The sequence below is a fragment of the Ipomoea nil genome, unplaced genomic scaffold (genome assembly GCF_001879475.1).
Source record: "Ipomoea nil cultivar Tokyo-kokei standard unplaced genomic scaffold, Asagao_1.1 scaffold2735, whole genome shotgun sequence".
Lineage (NCBI taxonomy): Eukaryota > Viridiplantae > Streptophyta > Magnoliopsida > Solanales > Convolvulaceae > Ipomoea > Ipomoea nil.
In genome coordinates, this window is record NW_017619163.1 from 548 (window position 1) to 25,349 (window position 24,802).

Below are 24,802 nucleotides of genomic sequence, written 5' to 3' on the forward strand. Positions count from 1 at the left end.
GAGGGTTGAGTGTAGCTTTGTGCAAGACACTACCCTGTTGAGTGTAGCTTTGTGCGAGACACTCGTGGGTGTAGCTTTGTGCGAGACACTCGTGGTTGCTGAGTGTAGCTGTGTGCGAGACGCTCGGTGGTGCTAAGTGTAGCTGGGTGCAAAACACTTAGTTGGTGTAGGAGTATAGCTTTGTGCGAGATACTCGGGAGTATAGCTTTGTGCGAAATACTCGGGATTGAGTGTAGCTGTGTGCAAAACACTCGGGAAGTGCCTGTGTGCACTTGATTCACTATTTGTATCTGGGTGAACGAGATAGTGAATTTCCTCCTTGGAGTGAAAGGAGAAGAGTGGACTAGGAGGATTACACCACCTCTGAACCACTATAAATTGCCTCTCTCATTTACATACTGCCTTTATTTATTATTGCATGCATACTAACCCATTTACTATTCGTCTTATTCATTTATCTTATTGATTGGGTTATGTGACTTTACAAGTGCATGCAGACACAATTCCATTTGGACTCACTCATTGATTCACACGTGACATCACACACATATTGAGTGAACCATCTCTTTAAATATTTTGTTATCTTGCATGTTGAATATTTGACTGACCCATTTTATATACTGTTCGAATTTATTCATCTGGGTTTAGTAGATTTCACGTTTGCATGTGGACATAAATTAGCATACTTATTATTTGAGCCTTTGCAAGCATATTCATAATATTGCATGTGATATATCTCTTTGATTTTTACGTAACACTTGATTGTTTAATTTATTCCGCTGCGCATCTAAGTTTCATATCTTGTTACTTAGAGTTGAAATTACCAAAGTGTTATTAATTGTGAAAAAGTTTAAAAAGTCTATTCACCCCCCCTCTAGACTTTTTACCACCTTATCGGGACCAATAATTGGTATCAGAGCGGGTTGCCTTCTTGGGTCAAATTGTCTCTGACTGATACCAACAATCGGTATCAGATCGGTTGTCGAGTCAATTTTGACTGCTAGACAGATCTCGAAAAATCAAGATGATGAAAAGAGATATGGCTCTTGCCCAAAATTTATTATTTTCTCTAGAAAAATTTGATGATTGGAAAATTCGCATGCAGGTACATTTATCTGCACTACATGATGAAATGTGGGAAGTAATCTCTAATGGTCCGATTGAAATCTTGCAAGTGAACACTGCTTCTGTACAAACAAGTGATACTCCACAATACGTTGCAAAGCCTAAAGTGGATTGGACTCGTGAAGATAGAACACGAAATAACTTGTATAATATTGCCAAGGATATTTTGTTCAAATCTATCGATGATACGATATTCCCAAAAGTCCGAAAATGCCAATCCTCAAAAGAAGTTTGGGAGACACTCATCCAAATTGGTGAAGGTGACGAACAAGAAAAGGATAATAAACTTACAATAGCATTAAAGAAATTTGAGGATTTCAAAATGCTAAGTGGCGAGAATATTACCGACATGGAAACAAGATTTGCCAAAATCTTGGGAGAAATTAATGATCTTGGAAAAGACATTAATCAAAAGGAAATCTCACTCAAAATCCTACGTGGTTTACCGTCAAGTTGGGACATGAAAGTCACTGCCATGCGTGATCATAGAGATCTAAAGACTCTATCAACTGATAAGCTTTTTAGTGATCTGAAAGCCTATGAGTTTGAAATGAAGTCAAGGATGGAGGAAGAACACGGAGAAAAGAACAACGCACTAGTTGCCGAACAACCATCCACGTCAAGGTCAGTAGATAAAAGTGAATTATTAAATAACGAAAACTTTGCTTTGTTTGTCAGGAAATTCAAAAGGTTCATGAGGAAAAACAATCACAAAAGTTTTCCTAAAGCAAGCACATCACGAAGGCATAAAAAGGAAACCTTGGAGGAGAATTCGAATTTATGCTACAACTGTAGAAAACCTGGACACTTTATGGCCGAATGTCCTTATCCCAAGGTGAGCAAAAATCAATCTAACACCGTGCAGGAGGAAACCAAAGTCAAGGATAGGAGATTCAACAAGAAAGACAAAAGAAAAGCTCTTATTAGTGACCCACTAGAAACAAGTGAGTCTGAGGAATCTTCTAGCAATGAAAGTGACAGCTCTACAGATGATAATGCACTATTTGGAATGAGCATGTCAAGCAATTCAAATAGTCAAGATCTATGTCTTATGGCACACGAAACAGATGATGATGAGGTAACATCTAAATCATTTGATTCTGTAAGTTCATCTTTCTCTAAAGAGTCTATCTTTCATATGATGAAGGATTGTCAAACCATGATGGACACTTACTCGCAAATCAAGGAGCGCAATATTTTACTGATTCTTGAAAAAGATCAATTAAATGAAAAATTGCAAAATGCTCTATCTGAGATACGAGACTTGAAAGACGAAAATATTCGACTTCAAGAAGAGTGTAAATCAAGGGAAGTGAGAGAACACAACCTTAGAGAGGTTATAGCAACATTTACTCATTCATCCAAAATAATGGATAAAATGGTAAATATGCAAAAACCCTCAAGTGATAAAACCGGACTTGGTTATGATCCATCGTGTTCTCAAGCCTCCGAGAAATTGACCAATTCTACTACTGCTTTAACTAATAAAGTCCAAGTAGTAAAATTTGTAAAAGGTCAAGATAGCACACTGAGACAAGGAATTGGTTATCAAGCTAATGCCAAAAATGTTACTGCAAGGCCGAAGCCTCAAAGAAAATTCAATTCGCCAATGCAGTCAAAGAATAGGCAAAAGTTTGTTCCTAAATGGAAACATACCAATGAGTCAAGTGCACAAAGTCCTCATAGGAGAACAGGAAGAACTCCGAGGATTGGGGCAGGGAGACTTTATCCCTCTGAACAAGATTGGTTTGATGATATTAAATCATGGACTAAGTCCAGATTTAATGCCTTTCATAGGCTCAAACAAATCTCTTCCCAAGTGCCAAAAGATCGAGTCAATTTTCAAAACCCGGCACCAAAACCTTTTTCGAAAATTAGATATGATTACAATATTTTCAATGGTTACGAATCACCTAATCTTGGATCAATAAGAACTAGGTGGATTTGGATACCAAAAAGGACTAACACTCAAGGACCCAAATTAAGTTGGGTACCTAAAAATGCGTAAACTGTTTTGCAGGAAATTTGGTACTTCGATAGTGGATGTTCTCGACACATGACTGGAAATAAATCTAGTCTTGTGAACTTTAAAAACATTGAAGGGCCAAAAGTTGTGTTTGGAGGAAATGATCGATATGGTACAACCAAAGGAATAGGGACAGTATCCCGCAATGATCTAAAAATAGAAGACGTATCCTATGTTGAAGGATTAAAGTTCAACTTGCTGAGCACAAGTCAATTTTGCGATAAAGGCTATCTTGTAGAGTTTTTCAAAGACAAGTGTCAAGTGAAGAACGGATCCACAGGCGAGATTGCTCTCGAAGGAATAAGAAAGAACAATATGTATGTTGTAGACTGGAGCACAACCAAAGACTCTGTGTGTCTTGTAGCAAACAACTCAAGCAATGTGGGTTGGGAATCGCACAAAAAGTTGAGTCATCTCAACTTCAAAACCATTAACAATCTCATGACGAGAAATCTAGTCAAAGGACTACCCAACATCACCTACCGAAAGGATCAGATTTGCGATGCATGTCAGAAGGGAAAGCAAATCAAATCATCATTCAAGACAAAAACACACGAATCAAGTCAAAGACCTCTTAGTCTACTACATATGGATCTATTTGGTCCTGTGGAGCCAGTAAGTATGAGTGGTAAGAAATATACTCTTGTTGTTGTTGATGATTTTTCCAGGTACACATGGACGATATTTCTCCACAAGAAAAATGAGGTAGAGAAGAAGCTACCAGAACTTCTCAAACAGCTTCAAAATGAAAAGGAAGTCAACATTGTCAAAATTCGTACCGATAGATGAACAGAGTTTGTGAATAGCGTAATTCAAAATTACTGCAATACTCAAGGAATTATGCATCAACTATCAGCCGCAAGAACTCCACAACAAAACGGAGTTGCCGAAAGAAGGAACCGTACGCTTAAAGAAGCCGCACGAGTAATGATAGCTGCAGCCGAGCTACCTAAACGCTTTTGGGCCGAAGCAATCAATACTGCTTGCTATACCCAAAATAGAAGTCTAATCTACAAGTTGCACGACAAGACACCATATGAATTGTGGAAAGGGAGAAAACCTAACCTTAGTTATTTTCATTCATTTGGTTGCAAATGTTTTGTTCTTAATAATGGCAAAATCTATCTAAGAACATTTGATCAACGTGCAGATGAAGCAATATTCTTAGGATATTCTTCCACCAGCAAAGCATTCAGAGTATTAAATAAATCAACAATGGTGGTTGAAGAATCCATTCATGTCGTGTTTGATGAACTCTCGAAAAGCAAGGAATCACCAACAGTTGGTATCAATGATGAAAATAATACTAATAAAATTTCTGAAGATATTTTGCAGGGAAATAGCAATCTAAACTGCTCCGGAACAGAAACCGATGTGGAAGATGATATAAGGGAAGAAGTAAGGGAATGTGTTGGGGTTGGAGTTGGAACTAATAGTGAAGATCAACGAATGGATCAAACCACAAATCCTTCCACCTCACACGAACCCTCTACTTCTCAAAGCAATCTTCAACCAGATTTGAAGTGGCTAAGAAATCATCCACAAGATCAAATCATTGGAGATATTCATGATGGCGTGAGAACTAGATCCGCATTACAAGAAACCCTATTTTCATATTTTCTTTCTCAGGTCGAACCGAAGGACATAAATGAAGCTTTAAAAGATCCTAGTTGGATTGGAAGCAATGCAAGAAGAGCTAAATCAGTTCGAACGCAACGATGTTTGGGAGCTTATTTCGAGACCATCTAATCACAACGTGATTGGAACAAAATGGGTCTTTAGAAATAAAGCAAATGAAGATGGAATCGTTGTTAGGAATAAAGCAAGGCTAGTCGCAAAGGGCTACTCACAGGAAGAAGGAATAGATTTTGATGAGACATTTGCCCCGGTTGCAAGATTGGAAGCAATAAGAATTTTTCTAGCCTTTGCAGCTTACAAAAATTTTACAGTCTATCAAATGGACGTAAAAAGTGCATTCTTAAATGGCCTACTCGAAGAAGAAGTATATGTTGAACAACCCCCAGGTTTCGAGGTAAAAGGTAATGTTGATAAGGTCTATAAACTAAAGAAGGCATTATATGGGTTAAAACAAGCACCGAGAGCTTGGTATGATACCCTATCAATGTTCTTAGTTAGTTGTGGGTTTACCAAAGGCCTTGTTGACAAAACCTTATTTAAAATTCAAGAAAATGATCATATATTATTAGTACAAATTTATGTTGATGATATTATCTTTGGAAGTACTAATAAATTGTTATGTGAGAAATTTTCTAAGCTCATGGCAGAACAAGTTTGAAATGAGCATGATGGGAGAGCTAAACTACTTCCTTGGACTGCAAGTAAAACAACTGAAGGAAGGAATACTCATAAATCAGGCCAAATACACCAAAGATCTCATTTAAGAGATTCGGCCAAGAAGGAAAGAGTTCAATGAAAATTCCAATGAGCACATGCAGTCAAATTAAACAAAGACGATGAAGGCAAAGATGTTGACGAGACGCAATATCGAGGAATGATTGGATCTTTATTATATCTCACTGCGAGTAGACCCGGTATATCTTACTCAGTGGGTGTATGTGCAAGATTCCAATCTAAGCCAAAAGAAAGCCATCAACTTGCTTTCAAGAAGATTATCCGATATCTTAAAGGAACCATTAATGTTGGATTATGGTATCCTAAAGAAGGAAATTTTGAACTAACTGGTTTTTCAGATGCAGATTTTGCAGGTTGCAAAATTGATAGAAAAAGTACCTCAGGAACGTGCCAGTTCTTAGGGGGAAGGTTAGTTTCATGGTTTAGCAAAAAGCAAAACTCCATTGCAACAAGCACAGCCGAAGCCGAATATATCGCTGCAGGGAGTTGTTGCGCACAGATTCTATGGATGAAGCAGCAATTGAAAGATTATGGAGTCAATTGCAATGAAGTTAGTATTTTCTGTGATAATACTAGCGCCATAGCAATTTCTCAAAACCCAGTACTTCATTCAAGAACGAAGCACATTGATGTCCGACACCATTTTATACGAGATCACGTTGAGAAGAAAGACATCAAAATCGATCACGTACCAACAGAAAATCAACTAGCAGATATTTTGACAAAGCCTTTGTGCGAATCACGATTTATCACTCTAAGGCATGAGTTGGGCATGATCGAAATGAGCTAAGTATCATATTTTCTATCCTTAAGCTCAATTTAATTAATTTTGGTTATTGTGTTTAATTTATTTGTCACGTACCTATATGTGTTAATTGCATAATTATTTGCGTTAATTGTGTTTTGCATGTTATTTGATTTTGTGTTTATTAAAGTACATTTCTTTTAAATTAATAATTTTTTTTTTCGTATCTTATAACAATTGGTATCAAAAAATTTAATGTTATCATTTGCATGTTCTAATCTAGTCTGTATGTGTCCCTTATGTGATTTCTATAAGTTTTTACCCTACTCACTAGCATAGCCATCTGTAAGTCATAGAGTTTTTACCTGGCACATGTAAATTTTACCTTGGAAAATGATTTGTCTTGTTTGCATAACACATGGATTTTGTGTCAGTGAATGAAATTTATTGTGCATCTACCCCATTGAATTTGGTTGATCTAATGATTATCCCTTTTGACAAAATATTTTTGCATGTATCTTTTATGCATGTATCTAATTCATCTGGGATATCTTGAGCTGAACACATTTCTATTCTATACTCAATTTTGACCAAATTACCCTCAATTGTCAAGACCCACTAAGCCTATCATTAAGGGTATTTTCGTCCATCTAGTCCTAAAAGGTCTTACTCGTCTCTTCCCCTTCCCAAACACACCCAATTTCAAAACTCTTCTCTTCTTCTCTCTCTTTTACGAGACAACCATAGCCGAACCACCCAAAAACCTCTCATTCTCACTTTACTTTGATACCCACTCCAAAATAACTCCAAAAATGGCTTCCTCAAGTAGAAAAGCATCCAAGAGCACACCACCCACTGCCTCAATCGAGAAAGTCAACACTGGGCACCTACTTGACCCAGCCGATTTCAAGGAAGTTTGCACAAATCCAGTTCTTGCTCAAGAGATTCTGGATGGATTGGAGAAATGTGGTCTACAAAAGGTTTGCATGTTTCGTTATATGGGTATTTTTGATGATGAAGCATTTGATTTTTTCAAGCATGCTAAAATGAGAAATAATGTGATTAAATCTTCTGTGAATGGTGTGAGAGTATCTGTTGATCAGAATGATATTAGGGAGTTGTTTGATTTTTCTAAGCATGATATTACTCTGGATAATTATTATTTTGATTAGTTTGAGTTTTGGCCTATGGTTCGAGTTAAGGACAGTTTAGTTGTTCCCAAATATTCTGGAAGGAAATCCGATTTGTTCAAATGGGAATTTTGTAAACTGGTTGAAGTACTTGCCAAGTGTGTTTTGTGTAAATTAGGTGGATTTGATAAGTCTACCTTGCAAATAGCCAGTATGATGCATGCTGTGGTACATGGAAAGAAATTGGATTGGAGTAAAGTAATATTCAACCGATTGGTCACAATGGTGAACAAAGAAGACAAGCCAAGTTACGGTCTCATGATTGGTGAACTTTTGAGAAGAAAAGGCATCCAAATGAAGGATAGAAAGTCAATTCTTTCTAGCAAGTACCTATTTCAGGTTAATGTTAAGAGAGAAAGGGTAGAAGAAAATGTTCATGAAGAAGATGTTCATGAAGATGATGATGTTCCACTAAGCCGTGTCTTTAGAAGGAAAAGAACACCAAGAATTGAGATTAGAGATGAGGATGTGGCTGCTGATGTTGAGACAGTTGTTGTTGAGGAACAAAATGAAGTCTTGGACACTGCCAACACCATCCGGGCAGATGAAAATGAAGAAATCCAAGAAGAAGAAGCAGGGGATGACCAGGGAGATGACACTGGGGATGACCATATGGCAGATTTGAATTCTCATTTTGTGGCAGATTTTGACACTGACTTTGTGGTGGCTGATGAACCAGTGTTACCAGCTGACTTAGGAGCAGATCCAGAGGCCAAGGAAGGACAACAACAAGGTGATGTTGAGATGGATGAACAAGCAAATGAGGATGAAATTCAAAGGAATGATGATGAACATGTTGGTGTTGACAATTTGGAAGAAAATTCGAAAGAAAAAGAGGAAATTGACCAAACAAGAGGTTCAAATGTTGAGGTGCTCAAGGCCTTGAAGGAGCTAAAAGAGGCCATTGGAGCACATGTTGAAAAATCTAACCCAACAATTGTTGAATTTTTGAATTCATTTGTTGACAGGTTAACGGTTGCCCTTGAAAAGGAAAGAAGTGCTCAAGCCAACCTTTTAGAGTCTCACCAAGCCGACAATAATATACACAAGATTAGGCATGAAAAGTTGCTTTTCAAAGTGTGCGTGGAGGTTGAGGATCTACGAAGAACAATCGAAAGGATTGACACTCATGGAGATGAAATTCGAATGATCAAGAAGGATTTATCCACAATCAAGGATTTTCTCCAAGGAATGTCCAGCACTACATTGCGAACAGACTCGGTAGTCAAGGAAATTGTGACATTATCCAAGAAGGGCACGGACATGGTTAAGTCCATTTTTGATGACACCAAAAAGGGGGAAAGAGAACAACCCTCTCATTTTGGTAATAGATTTGGACATGGTGGACAAAGCTCGAGCAGTTCGGGCCATGCATACCTTCAGGGGGAAGGAAGTTCACCGAATGAAGATGTCATTGCATCATTTGCCGCACGTGTACCCGACGTGTCCAAACTAGAGGAAGGAAGGAGTATTTTCGAATGTGCCAAATGGTACACTCGAAATGTTTTTCCAACAAACAAGGGAGATATACGTGGAGCCTTTTCATGCTATATCAAAGGGCAAGTGAAGCAATTATTTTATCATGCTAATTGCAAAGGTAACTTCGTTAAGCTAAGAGCTAGAGTCAATAGCATGATTGGACCGTGAAAATGTTGATATTTAAATATATTTTGCTAAGGTTGTAATATGGCTTGTTTGGATTTTATGCAATTAATTAATCTATCTATTATCTAGTCATATTTTATTTAGCTTTATGCTTTTTAATTTTTAGACACATGTTTAGTATTGTAAATGCAATTTGAGGAAAGAAAACAAGTTGACAAAAAGAAATTAAAATCAAACCTCAAAAATTGCAACCTCTTTTACGTGTCTAAAAGTAAAAAGTTTTTAGGTCCAAAAATTGTCAAACTCGTCAATTTGGCTAGTCAAAATAAAATAAAAGAAAGAAAAATAAAAGATTATTGTTTTTGACTAGACTAAGCCAAAATGTTCGGGTATAGGTTTTGGCATCTGAAAAAGGGGGAATTTGTTAGGAATAAAATGTAATAGTTTTGATGAGCCAAATTTATATTTTTAGAACCCCCATATTTTATTTTGAGTCTAGTTGTCTATTAGCCTAAGTCCCAAGTCAAGCCATAAAAGTCTACGAATTCTTAGCAAAATATACTTATCCAGAATGTTACTATTTGAGATTTATTTATTTTAGAAGACACCAAAGGATGAAGCGGTGAAGTGGATAAAGAACAAGGTTGTTAAAGTCAAAGGTCACGGGTTTAAGACTCAATCTCTACATTTTTAAGTAAGAGATAAAGAAGGGGACGACTAAGGAGCTGATGGGGACGACCAAGGGGCAGACTCGGATTATTCTACGAAATAATGTGAAATTCTACTAAAGCCATTCTGGGAATAAAGATTAAATCCAGGAATATTAACCAATGAGTTAATATGGTGCAGTGGTACAAGCTTAGAAGACAAATTTGATTGGGCTTGTGATCAAATCCCATTAGAAGCATATTTTATAAGTATGACACTTGTTGGGTGCATGCTACAATGTGGACACATGTCATACTAATTTGACTACAAGTTTAGAAGCTTGTGGACATGATAAGGAAGATGCACGTGAATTCTTCTACACATCTTCTTTCTCATTTAAATATCTTGCTATGCATCTCAAATCATTTCAGAAGAAGAAATGGACGAAGATATAATTTTTACTCAAGCAAGAATCCGCAGAAAATCTTTTGGAAGATTTCATCATTTTGAATCCGTCAAGATAAGGTAATTATTTTTCGGAGAAATTTTAGCTGATGAGCCGATATGTATGACTTTTGAAGATTTGTCAGGTGAGGATTTTCAAACTCACTGTGGAAGCCCATCTCTTGCATTAAATCACCGCAATGCAAGTTGGCAATAATGTGTAGCTGGTCAAGATGAACGATCAAGATCAACTGATGCTACAACGGTAATGTAGCTTCTTCAGCTATATATACCATGAAGACTTGAAGACATGATGCAAGGGCAGAGAAGAGAAGGCAATACAAAGAAAAGCAAAAAATTCGAAATATCCATTTTTGAGCTTACACGAGAGATTCTTCAAGTCATTAGAAGAGAAATTTGTTTTCTCTTAAACTTACCTCTACTGTGTGTAGAAAGAGGGTTGAGTGTAGCTTTGTGCAAGACACTACCCTGTTGAGTGTAGCTTTGTGCGAGACACTCGTGAGTGTAGCTTTGTGCGAGACACTCGTGGTTGCTGAGTGTAGCTGTGTGCGAGACGCTCGGTGGTGCTAAGTGTAGCTGGGTGCAAGACACTTAGTTGGTGTAGGAGTATAGCTTTGTGCAAGATACTCGGGAGTATAGCTTTGTGCGACATACTCGGGATTGAGTGTAGCTGTGTGCAAAACACTCGGGAAGTGCCTGTGTGCACTTGATTCACTATTTGTATCTGGGTGAACGAGATAGTGAATTTCCTCCTTGGAGTGAAAGGAGAAGAGTGGACTAGGAGGATTACACCACCTCTGAACCACTATAAATTGCTTCTCTCATTTACATACTGCCTTTATTTATTATTGCATGCATACTAACCCATTTACTATTCGTCTTATTCATTTATCTTATTGATTGGGTTATGTGACTTTACAAGTGCATGCAGACACAAATCCATTTGGATTCACTCTTTGATTCACACGTGACATCACACACATATTGAGTGAACCATCTCTTTAAATATTTTGTTGTCTTGCATGTTGAATATTTGACTGACCCATTTTATATACTGTTCGAATTTATTCATCTGGGTCTAGTATATTTCACGTTTGCATGTGGGCATAAATTAGCATACTTATTATTTGAGCCTTTGCAAGCATATTCATAATATTGCATGTGATATATCTCTTTGATTTTACGTAACACTTGGTTGTTTAATTTATTCCGCTGCGCATCTAAGTTTCATATCTTGTTACTTAGAGTTGAAATTACCAAAGTGTTATTAATTGTGAAAAAGTTTAAAAAGTCTATTCACCCCCCCTCTAGACTTTTTACCACCCTATCGGGACCAACATATATATATATATATATATATATATATATATATATATATGTGTGTGTGTGTGTGTGTGTGTGTGTGTGTGTGTGTGTGTGTGTGTGTGTGTGTGTGTGTGTGTGTGTGTGTGTGTGTGTATGTATGTATGTATGTATGTATGTATAATATGACATATATGCACCTACACACGTACACTGTTTTTCATTTTTTCAGTTAGCCGCCTAGGCGACCGCTTAGGCCCCGCCTAGGCCGTCTAGGCGCTAGGTGCTAGTCTACCGCCCGACTAGCGCCTAGAACCTATTGCAACCATGGATGCACCGTTGTTGGACTTGTACATTTTCATCTCTTTGATTTTTGCCTCAGATTCACGTGCAGCATACAAGGCATCATAAAGGGTGTTATATCTCTGAATACTCATTCCACATCGAATTTCTAAGTTCAATCCATGTACGAAACGAGCAACAGTTTTTGTTTCTTCTTCATGTATGTTTCCCTGTTCAAGCAAAATATTTATAGTTTGGTGGTACTCATCAACTGACATTGTTCCTTGCACGGTTCCCTGCAATTTTCTTTCAAGATCATAGAAAAAAGATTTAGGGCGAAAGTTTAGACGCATATCTTCCCTCACTTGAACCCAAGATTCATAAGGAATAAAATTAGCAACTCTCTCTCTATTTCTTTTTCGCCACCAAGATAAAGCATACCCCTTAAAAGATGCAACAACTAGCCTAATTTTTGTAAGATCATAATAGTGTTTTTAAATGTTCAAAAACCCCATATTATAATTGGCAATATTATTATGGCATACTAAGATAGGTTTAGAGTTTGTCCGTCCAGCTCTACAGATGACTGATCAATCAGAAGCAACAACAGAAGGACTGACACTGAAGATCTGATTTAGGAAGCTGATTTCTAAAAGACTGTACGCGGTTTTATCAGACAAGTTTGGAAAGAAGAACAGCGTATATTTTCAAGAAAGGTATGGATCTAATCTTCTGAGATTACATTCCTCTTTTATAGTCCTACCTTCTACAATCAAAGTGATCTATGGAGAGTGTTTATTGAAGAATCTATAAGTACTCTTATTCGAAGAGAATTAGGGTTACGCCGAAAGTAAGAAGAAACACTCCCTATCTGCTATATGAGACTAGATCTTTGATTGTCATGCATCTTCTCAATACAATATGTTCATGGTGATTAAGATGATGAACTTGAGAAGAATCACTGCTGCTTAAACGAAAGGACACTGTGATCACACTGTTGTGGGAACAACTGTAAAGAGCGTCATTGAAGTGGACTGCATCAGAGTGGGCTCTCCAAGTGAAGGGATTTCATTGGACTTCTGTATGCATGGCTCTCCATCTTCAACAATCCACTAAACCTGTGTAGACTGGGTATGTACCTTGTGTGGGGCACTTGGGTAAGATTATTGTATATCTACCTTTGTACATTGGATTATGATTTAGTGGATTGGACGCCTATGTGATCGTCCCCTAGACGTTGATACACACTGTATCGAACTAGTTAATATTCTGTGTCGTTGGGTTTGTGCTGTTATCTTTTTTCTTACATCTTCTCCATGATTTATTATTACTGACTGACTTCGTAACTGAATCAATCAGTAATCTCTGACAGTTGATTAATCCTGTTAATCTATCTAAAAAGAGAAAATGCAAAATTACATGTGGTATCAGATCTTTTAAGTCTACATAGTGACTTGATCCGACGGGTTGTTTTTAGTTTTGCATTTCTCTTTGTCTTTTGGAAGTCTTTTTCTGTGTTCGTTGGCTAGTTGTTTGTATTCAGGATGGATGCAAGTATGAAACCACCAAAACTAGATGGTCACAACTACTCTTTCTGGAAGGCTCGCATGGAGATATATCTTCAAGCGCAGGTACCAGGGTTTATCGTATTGTCCTAACTGGGTGGAGTCTTCCATCTATTCAGAATGCAGAAGGAGTCACTGAAGATAAGCCCATGGAGACTTGGACAGACGATGAAATGAATGCCTCAGATCTAAACAACAAAGCGTTGAATTCGATTGTAGGATCTCTGCATGAATATGTTTTTACTCTTGTCATCGGAGTAAAAGAGGCTAAACGGGTATGGGAAATTCTTGAAGCCAGATTTGAAGGAACTAGTGATGTCAAGCAGTCAAAGCTACAAATGGTTCTATCAGAATTCGAAACCCTCAGAATGAATGAAGAAGAAACCATTCCGACCTTCCACAATAGGGTTCAGAATCTTATGAACCGAGCCTCTATTCTTGGTGAACCATTCACTGATGAGAGAGTGGTCAAAAAGATCCTTCGATCTTTACCTAAACGCTTTCGAATGAAAGTAACTGCTATTCAGGAACTCACAGGTTGGGAAAAGAAGACTGTCGGAGAACTTATAGGAAACTTACACACATATGAACTAGAAGTTCTTGCTAATGATGATCTTGGAAGCAACAGAAAAGGAAAGTCAGTGGCCTTTGTGGCTGAGGCTGATCGAGAATCTGACATAGACGACATAGATGATGAAACCTTGGCTCTTCTAACCAAGAATTTCAAGAAAATCTTAAAAGGTTTCAACAGAAAGGGTCAAGGTCAGTCTACCAGGACACAATACAAAGGCAACAACTCCTCATATCAAAAGGCTGAAACAGCACCTTTCTCACAGAACAATCAATCTCAGACTGGTCGAACAAGACAAAACAGAAACAGTTCCACAGACACAGGTAAATCCCTCAACCGGTCAGTGCAGTGTAGGGAATGTGAAGGATATGGACACATACAGGCTGAATGTGCAACGTATCTCAAGAGGAAAAAGGCTATGTCTGTAGCTACTTTAAGCGATGATGAGGAGGAAACTTCAAATGATCAGTCAGATGATAATGTGGGGAACTTTGTAGCCTTCTTTACTGCTACAGACCTTCAGTCAGACGGAGACCAATCAGATGAAGAATCGTACATATCAACTGATGATTTTTAAGAGAGACATACTCAACTTGAAACAGAATTTGCGAAACTTGTTGCTAGCTGGGAACAACTTGTGAAAGTAAATAAAAATCTGAATGACGAGCTGAAGCAAAGAGATGATCTTCTAAAGAAACTGAATACAGATCTTGTCATAAAAGAAGATCTCATCACTCAGATAAGATCCAGAGAAGGAAAACTGATCAAGGAATTGGAGAGTCTGAAGAAAAATATCCAGATGATGGACACCACATCAACCTTAGATAAGATTCTAGACTCTGGCAGAAATCCTAATGATAAAAAGGGTCTGGGATTTGAACGAGGTGAATCTTTGAATAACGCACCTATGTTCATCAAAGAGGGTATATCTAAGACCACAGCTGTTCACAGCTATGAACAAGGACAGTCATCTCAGTCAGTGCAGAACAAGGGAAGGAGGTACGACCAGACTGCTGATACTGGCCTGGCCAAATTAACTCATCAATCTCATTATTCAAGGTTCAAAAATAAGATTGTCAAAGTTAAATATTACACCCCTATTTGTCACTACTGTCAAACAAAAGGTCATACTCGGCCTGAGTGTTATTTTTTCTACAAAGATCAAAGGAAGGAAAAATATCAGAATAAGACTATTACACCATTCACTAGACAGGTTTGGGTCAGGAAGTCAGAAGTTATCTGCTACCCCACCATCGTTCTGACTGCATCTACAACTAACGCTAGATGGTATTTCGAAAGTGGGTGTTCCAGACATATGACAGGAAATGTTAAGTGTCTGATGGCTGTTCAACCTAGCAGTGGAGCTGTAACATATGGAGATGGACAAAAAGGGAAAATAGTTGGGAAAGGTATCCTGAATGTACCAGGTTTACCTCAATTAGAAGAAGTCCTACTAGTCACTGGGTTGAAAGCGAATCTAATTAGCATCAGTCAGTTGTGTGATCAAAATTGGAATGTGTGCTTCGATCATAACTGCTGCAGAGTTAGTGACAAAGCAAATCAACTAGTCATGGAAGGAACTCGGTCCTCAGACAATTGTTATGTTTTGACAAATGAAACTGCTTGTCACCTATCCAAATCTGATGAATCAAAACTCTGGCATAGACGACTGGGTCACGTAAACTTCAGAGATATGGATAAGCTGATAAAACTGGAAGCTGTGAAAGGTGTACCTAAGATCAGAATAGATCCAGAAAAAATCTGTGGCGCATGTGCTATTGGGAAACAAATCAGAACTCCACACAAAGCAGTAACAGGCATCACCACTGAGAAGTGCCTAGATCTTGTCCACATAGACCACATGGGGCCAACAAAGACTGAAAGCATTGGGGGAAAGAAATACATATTTGTGTGTGTAGATGATTTCTCTCGATACAGCTGGGTATACTTTCTGAGAGAAAAGACAGAAGCTTTCAAGGCCTTTAAAACTCTTTGTATAAGGGTTCAGAAGGACAAGAATGAGTCTATAATAAAAGTTCAGAGATTGAGGAGTGATCATGGAAAGGAATTTGAGAACTCACTATATTCAGATTTCTGCTCCGAGCACGGTATATCACATGAGTTCTCAGCCCCTAGAACTGCTCAACAGAATGGAGTAGTGGAAAGAAAGAATCGAACTTTACAAGAAATGGCTAGAGTTATGCTACATGCCTCGCATCTGCCGCAGCGCTTCTGGGCTGAAGCAGTACACACAGCCTGTCATACTATAAATAGGGTCTATCTTAGACCAGGAACAACCAAAACACCATATGAGATCTAGAAGGGAAAGAAGCCAAATCTGAAGTATTTTCATGTGTTTGGGACAAAGTGTTATGTGCTGGCTGATAGAGAACAAAGAGGGAAGTTCGAACCAAAGAGTGATGAGAGCATCTTCCTTGGATACTCTCCAAACAGTCGTGCCTACAGAGTCTACAACAAGAGGACTCAATCTGTGATGGAATCAGTAAATGTGGTTATAGATGACAGTCCAGAAGAATCAGTAGACACAACAGTGACAGATTCAATGACAGAGCTTCCTCTCAGTGACCCAACTGCCACTAATAGCAACAGTCAGCCCAAACCACAAGAATCGTCAGATGAAGATCTAGAAAGTTTGGAACAGGAGACAAACCTCATAAATGATACAGGTAAAGACAAACCCACCAGAACTCAGAAAAACCATCCATCAGATAACATTATTGGAGATCCATCAGATGGGATGAAGACCAGGAGCAGAATAAGAAATAATCTGACAGAAGTATCTGGGTCTGCATGCTATACGTCAAAGATAGAACCCAGGAATGTTAAAGAAGCTTTACAGGATGATCTGTGGATCAAGGCAATGCAGGAGGAGCTACATCAGTTTGAGCGAAATCATGTCTGGGATCTAGTTTCAAGACCTGATGGTGTCAACGTAATTGGAACTAAGTGGATCTTTAAAAATAAAACTGATGAAGCTGGGAATATAGCAAGGAACAAAGCTCGGTTAGTGGCTCAAGGTTATACTCAGATTGAAGGGATTGACTATGATGAGACTTTTGCTCCTGTAGCTAGACTCGAGTCAATCAGGATTTTGTTGGCTATCGCACGTATTTTGGGATTCACATTGTTTCAGATGGATGTCAAGACAGCATTCCTGAATGGCTATCTCCACGAAGATATCTATGTGGCTCAACCTAAAGGTTTCGAAGATCCAGATCATCCATCATATGTCTATAAGCTTCGAAAAGCTCTCTACGGTCTCAAACAAGCCCCACGGGCATGGTATGAACGACTGACACAGTATCTGCTCCAGCATGGGTATAAACGAAGAAGTGTTGACAAAACCTTGTTTGTAAAAACTACTGGAAGTCATGTAACCATAGCCCAAATCTATGTTGATGACATTGTGTTTGGATCAACCTTACAGAAATACACTGACAAGTTAGTAAAAGTGATGAAGGAAGAATTTGAAATGTCCATGGTTGGTCAACTGACATACTTCCTAGGTGTACAGGTCAAGCAAAGTCCTGAAGGATACTTTATTTCACAAGAGAAGTATGCTAAGAATCTAGTTAAAAAGTTTGATCTAGAATCATGTAAATCATCCAGGACACCAATCTCCACCTCCACAAAAGCATCGAAAGATGAAACTGGCGTATCAGTGGATAACACAGTCTATCGCAGCTTGATAGGTAGTCTGTTGTATCTAACTGCCAGTCGACCAGACATAATGTTCAGTGTTGGAATCTGTGCAAGGTATCAATCTGACCCAAAGGAATCACACCTGATAGCTGCAAAACGCATTCTGAAATATGTTAAAGGAACGATGCAGTATGGCCTCTGGTACTCCAAGGACAGTGAACTGAGTCTTGTTGCATACTATGATGTTGATTGGGCAGGAAATATTGATGATTAAAAGAGTACTTCTGGAGGATGTTTCTTTGTTGGTAAGAACTTAGTATCATGGCTAAGCAAGAGACAGAATTCAATCTCACTAAGCACCGCAGAGGCAGAATACATAGCTGTAGGTGGATGTTGTACTCAGTTGGTATGGATGAAACAGATGTTTCTGGATTATGGTCTTACTCAAGGGATAATGACACTCTATTGTGACAATGTCAGTGCTATTAATATCTCCAAGAATCCAGTTCTACATTCCAGAACGAAGCATATTGACATCAGGCATCATTACATCAGAGACCTGGTTGAATCAAAGGAAATTGAATTGGAATACATTCAAACTGACAAACAACTGGCGGATATTCTGACTAAGCCACTGGACGCTAATCATTTTGAAATTCTCAGGTCTGCTCTCGGAATTTGCAGAATTGACTAATTAAAGCAGTTGGTCAGTCAGAGAGCAGCAAAAAATGTTGGTTTATACGGGTCAGTATTATGGTTTGACTTTCTTTAAAGACTCCTCTCTATTTTTGTTAAGTGGATTATTTAACCTTTTGTATCTTAAAGATATCTTAAAAGATCTTAATCTTCTTTCGAAATTCAAATTTCCTTGGGTTCCGTTTCCTTCATAAAAAGAAGCCGTACCGTTGTGTCAATCAATCGTGTCTGCATGATATTTGACAAGCCACATTGATTAGGGTTCATCACCCTTAAGTCTATTTGATACCGGGCCAAGAAGAAAAAAAAAATATCTTCAAGCATCTAAGCACTCAAACCTTCTCTCTCTCTCAGCATACCTGTCTTCCGTGATTAGTTCTTCTCCTCTCACGAAAAATTTCTTCAATGGCGGACCCTGTAAGAAATATCATCATCAAACTCGGAAGCAAGACACATTCTCCGGAGGTGGCTCTTAAGCATATTAAGACGCTATTTCAGTTTGCTATGAAAAAAAAACTCAAGCTTGATCCTCTGCTTCGCGACGAGATTTTGGTGACTGTTATGTCAAACTATCCAGAGTTTTATGCAGAATGGTCTGAAGATGATGCCACTGAACTACTAATGATGGTTTCCGAAGCCAGTGATGAAGTTTCTCCAGTATCGATTCCAGAACTCTCGGATGGAAATCGGGTCGGGGCATTCCTTCGATACTTTGCGCAACGAGCCCTAGAATCTGTTGAGGTCTCTCTACGGCGAGCGGAGTCATAGCCTTTGTATCTCGAAGCTGCTTAGAAAGAGGCAAAACACAGATAGGAGATCCTCCGAAACAGGTCAAACAATTATGAAACTCCTATTGAAATTTCTCCAGATAAACCTGATGATTCTGCTACCCCATCTTGTGTGCCTGTTAATTCTGAAAATTTAACTGCTTTGAACTCTGAGAACCCCCCTGTGAATGTTGATCCTTCATCCCTGCCGTTGAGTGAGTCTGTTGATGAGAAAAATGATATCTTGCATGTGTCTGATTTAAAACAAAAATCCTCTGATGAGCTAAATAAACTGAGTTTAGTTGTTTACTCTTCTGATAATATTGCTCTGCCTCCTGCTGAGATTGCTGATGACCCTAAAGAAATTTGCTCGGCCGATGACACTTCTGTCTTACCTGCTAATGTTGAAACTGTTGATCTATCAAGCCCCCATAAGTCTGAGAAAACTGGTGGAATCCCAGTCTACACTGCCACATCATTAGGTGAAAGTCTGGAACAGGTGCGACACTTTGCTGGCTTACCATCTGCTTCAATTCCTCAACCGTATCAAGTGATTCATCCATCTGAATCCTCCAGCGAAGATGATAAAATTTTGGCTGAAGTGTATGGATCTCAAGCACTTCCATATGATATTCCAACTGTTGAGGCCACTGCTCATCCTGACTCTACGACCTTCAAAATTCGAGAGATTTCGAATCTTATTGGGAACTCTTCTGCCAATGTCTCTGATTCTAGTCACTCTGTGACTCCTGTTCAATCCCCAACCAAAGAAACAAGGCGGTCTAAAAGGAAGAATGTTCCAGTAAAGGTTGTTGTTGAGACCGGTGATGACAGTGCTGATGTGGATCAGCCTGAGAAGAGAAGGAAGTCGAGTGAGGCTGTCAAGTCTGAAGGAAATCCGCCTATTCAACAAGTGTTCAAGACACTGAGATCGTCTGTTAAGCAAAAGGGCCCTACTGCTGTTCAAGCTACTTCTGTACTTGCACCATCTGCCAGAAAAGGGAAGCCATCCACACGATCAAGAGGTCGAAGCATTACTCCTGAGGTTCAACCTGTTGAAGAAACTGACCCATCTGTTTACAGGCCTCAGTTTGTATCTCCTGCTGCTCAGGCCAAATGGTCTACTATGGTCAGAAGGGACCTTATTGTTCAACGATTTTTGGATGAGAACCAGCTGAACTCTGTATGTGACATTCTACCTCTGCTGAATGAAGTCGGATTGCTGAAGACTGTCACGGACATCTACCCATATTCTAAGCTTCTCACGTATGAATTCTATTGCAATCTCAATGACGAGATTGACATCTTAACCGGACCTCGACCGATGCAGATCATCATCAGAGGAAGGTGGTACGTTTTTGGGCTGGACATGATCAATGAGTACTATGGTTTGACTGTTGTGCAAGAAGAGGCTGTCACTGACTGGAACTTGGTGGCCAAAACTCTTACCGGTGGACAGACAGAATCTTGGCATATAGGTGACAAGGACTATCTGCAGAGCTCGCGACTCACATCCAGATATGTGATTTTACATCGCCTAGCCCTTCACAACTGGCTCCCATCAGCCCATTTCCACACGGTTGGCAAGCTTCTGGCAGGCTTCTTATTTCGAATTGGAACGAAGATGCCAATTGATCTGAGAAAATGGATTTACCATCACATCCTTACCTTGATTCATCCACGGGGGCAGAAGGTAAGACTACCCTTTCCAAATCTGATTTATGGCATTCTTACAACTCAGGGTCTTGAGCCTATGCCCAGTGAAGTGATCAGTCCAACGCTGCTCTATACTGTTGATAAACATCTGCTGACTGGAGATCACATTCGGGATGTTGTTCCGGTGACTGTCCCATCCAATTCTGAAACTGACGCTGTGCCTGATGACTCTCCCCATGCTAAGGATGTTCAACTTTCCATACAGTTGAAGGCAAGGGTCGCTGATCTTGAGACAGTACACAGCATTATTGCAAAGCAACTAACAGGGGCCCGTACTGAGCTGGCAACCGTTCTTCTTCGTTTAAGCCTATCTGAATCTGCTGCTGCTGCTGATCCTGCGAAGTCTGACAGTGACACTCCCTCCAATGCTTGACCTTTGGCTATCATTGGCAAAAAGGGGGAGTAGTATGAACTCAGGGGGAGTTTTTGTGTTTGTGTACCTTCTGGCCCTGGCTGGGCGTTGTGTTTGATGGCACCACTACTTGTTTTCGATCATAAACTGTTTTGGATCTTATGTTTTGTTTTAGTTCTATGTAATCAGATCAGACTCATGGGTTGCTTCTTTATAATAACCTATCTTAGTTCTTTATGTTTTGTCTATCTATATAGTCGAGTTATTTTGCCAAATAATAGCCAAAGGGGGAGTTTGTTAGTGTTTTTAAATGTTCAAAAACCCCATATTATAATTGGCAATATTATTATGGCATACTAAGATAGGTTTAGAGTTTGTCCGTCTAGCTCTACAGATGACTGATCAATCAGAAGCAACAACAGAAGGACTAACACTGAAGATCTGATTTAGGAAGCTGATTTCTAAAAGACTGTACGCGGTTTTATCAGACAAGTTTGGAAAGAAGATCAGCGTATATTTTCAAGAAAGGTATGGATCTAATCTTCTGAGATTACATTCATCTTTTATAGTCCTACCTTCTACAATCAAAGTGATCTATGGAGAGTGTTTATTGAAGAATCTATAAGTACTCTTATTCGAAGAGAATTAGGGTTACGCCGAAAGTAAGAAGAAACACTCCCTATCTGCTATATGAGACTAGATCTTTGATTGTCATGCATCTTCTCAATACAATATGTTCATGGTGATTAAGATGATGAACTTGAGAAGAATCACTGCTTCTTAAACGAAAGGACACTGTGATCACACTGTTGTGGGAACAACTGTAAAGAGCGTCATTGAAGTGGACTGCATCAGAGTGGGCTCTCCAAGTGAAGGGATTTCATTGGACTTCTGTATGCATGGCTCTCCATCTTCAACAATCCACTAAACCTGTGTAGACTGGGTATGTACCTTGTGTGGGGCACTTGGGTAAGATTATTGTATATCTACCTTTGTACATTAGATTATGATTTAGTGGATTGGACGCCTATGTGATCGTCCCCCAGACGTAGATACACACTGTATCGAACTGGGTAAATATTCTGTGTCGTTGGGTTTGTGCTGTTATCTTTCTCTTACATCTTCTCCATGATTTATTATTACTGACTGACTTCGTAACTGAATCAATCAGTAATCTCTGACAGTTGATTAATCCTGTTAATCTATCTAAAAAGAGAAAATGCAAAATTGCAAGGTGTATCGCGAGGTAGGTAATAAAATTGAGAGCAAGAAGCAAAGAAAAAGGACAATACAAGCAAAGAAACTAAGGAAGATTTGAAAGAAAAAAAAAAAAAAAAAAAAAAAAAAAAGGGAAGCAATGAAAGAAGTATGGCAGAAAGATATGCAGGACCAATATCAGAAGATAGACACAAATAGAATGTAATAGGGGTGCAAGTGTACCACAACCAAATAAGACTATATCAAGAACTCCTACCAACCTTATACTTTTCCCCTTCCTTATCCCTCCAAAATTCTCCTACCAACCAGATTCTTTCCCCAACCTTATTCTTCTTCTTTATTGCTTTCTCTTTTTTTTGCTTTTTTTTTTTTTAAATTTCTTGATTTTTTTTTTTGATTTTTTTTGATAAGTAACCTCCAAATAACACCTTTAAATATCAACAAAAATTTCGGACCAAGAAGATCCACACAACCCCTTCAAAACAGAATCAAGAATTTCAAGAATCACCCAGAAAAACAGAAACGCTGCCCTTACTTCGAAGATCAATATCTTAATGACCGTTAGGAATTAGAAAGTGTATAATATATCAATAGAACGCCCCAGAAGATATATACAACATATCAAAATTTCAGAAAAACCTAACTAGTTTATCTCAAGATATAGGTCATTCTTTGAAACTGGTCACAAAACACAGAAATCTGGACAAGGTATGATTGCGACGTGATTGCGCGTAAATGCGCTTTTGATAGAGATAAGGGTGAGATGGGGTTGTTTTCTTGACAGAATTTTTGGTAATGTGGTGCTTAGGAGGTGTGAGGTCTCGTTGATATTGAACGGGAAAAAGGGAACTCTTTCGGGATTATTTTTTTAGAAACTGAAGAACATGTATCAAGATTCAAGAACACAATCAAGAATGCAAAGGAAAATTTTTTTGGGGATTTTTTAATGAATAAGACACGAAAAAAAGTAGTATGTAAGATAAGAACGAGATAAATCTAGGGAACCAAAGAAACCAAATTTCTAATGATAATGAGATAAACCTAGGCTCTGAATACCAAATTGATATGAACCTAGTCCAAGGTTCAATTAAGATGGAGTATTGTTCCAAGAATACTCTCAAAGTAAAGATAGAGATGGATCAAAATACCTTAGACCTCACGAGAAACCCTTTGTCTCGAATCCTCAAAGACTTAGAAGAATCCCATGTAGCTTCAAGTACCTCGATGTTGCAATCTTCAATCAACTAGAGTCGGATCTAGTTTCCTTCGATTCAAGAACGAGTCCACGAACCAAAATATAAGGTTGAAGAAAGGAAGATTGATATGAGTCCACAAATCAATTTGCTAGTCGAGTCCACGACTAGCCACTAATTTACCCTTACTGGATTCCATATGTACTAGTTCCTATTATTCACTTAGTCATAGATCTTAATAAATATACTAAAACACTTCTATAAGCTCGCAACCTATAACTCATATAAATATGCTTTAAGTCATAACTCATACTGAACACCTTCGCATGTTATAAACAGATATAACCAACTATAGTCTATTATGCACTACTCACAATCATACTGATAGATAAAGAAATAACTGAGATTCAACAAGTAATATCACGCTTTCATGCTAACACTTAAACAATGGTAAAACTGTACTTCTCAAATGCTATAATTGAAACATATGCAATGTCATGATACAAGTAAAGACATAATGCTACAAATATATAGATATACTCTCACTCTTTATATAAAAGGAACATTTTTCTATGGAGGATCTCTGTTGAGTCTCTTGACTCACTATTCTCTTCTTTCTTTGTTTGTTTTCTTTCTTTCTTACTTTCTTACTTTCTTTCTGATGATTCTCTTTTATCGTCTTTCTCAATCTTTCTCTTTATGCGAGGCAGGTACTTCGCTGTAGCGAAGCCCTAGCGAATGGTGCAACTCTTGTAACTGCCACATCCGTATCAACGGAACCTCAAACTAGTGGGGGAGGTAGGAACTTCACAATTCGTGAATGGACCTATCCGGGCTCGGCAATCTAGCCGGCCTAATACTCATCTCGCCCACAGAACCGTTACTCGTGGTTCTTAATCTTTCTTTCTTTCTTTCTTTCTTTCTTTCTCTGTGGAATCAGGTATCGTACTTTCAGTGTGCACACCCCCTAACCGGGATTCCAAGCCTAGTGGGTAGTATCCAACCTAGTAACTCGGGAATATCGACCAAGTTACTTCTAAAACAAATGCCGGTCCTCTGTGACCGTTTCATCCTACTGGGAATCTTGCTGGATCTTTTCACTGTTTTGTCGGTTTCTATATTGATCTTTTTCTCTTTTCTTCCGAAAGGACATAGTCCTGACGGGGCCTCCCAAACAAGGTTTTCCTCACATAATATAGATAGCGTATATATCTCATGCAAATAATCTCAATATTATGCAAGTTTCTCAATGCACAAAAATCTCAAATAACTTCTCTTTCTCACATTTTAATGTGGCCCA

The 24,802-nt window shown here is 38.6% G+C and overlaps 1 long non-coding RNA gene across 1 annotated transcript; it reads right to left on the reverse strand.

The window, feature by feature from the left end:
- Positions 1–1,889: 1,889 nt before the first annotated feature.
- Positions 1,890–17,656, reverse strand: LOC109156556. The gene is made up of 3 exons (XR_002050049.1): positions 17,646–17,656; positions 5,767–5,769; positions 1,890–1,976 (listed from the first exon to the last, which is right to left on the reverse strand). It is a non-coding gene; the product is annotated as an uncharacterized LOC109156556 (long non-coding RNA).
- Between the last annotated feature and the right edge of the window lie 7,146 nt (positions 17,657–24,802).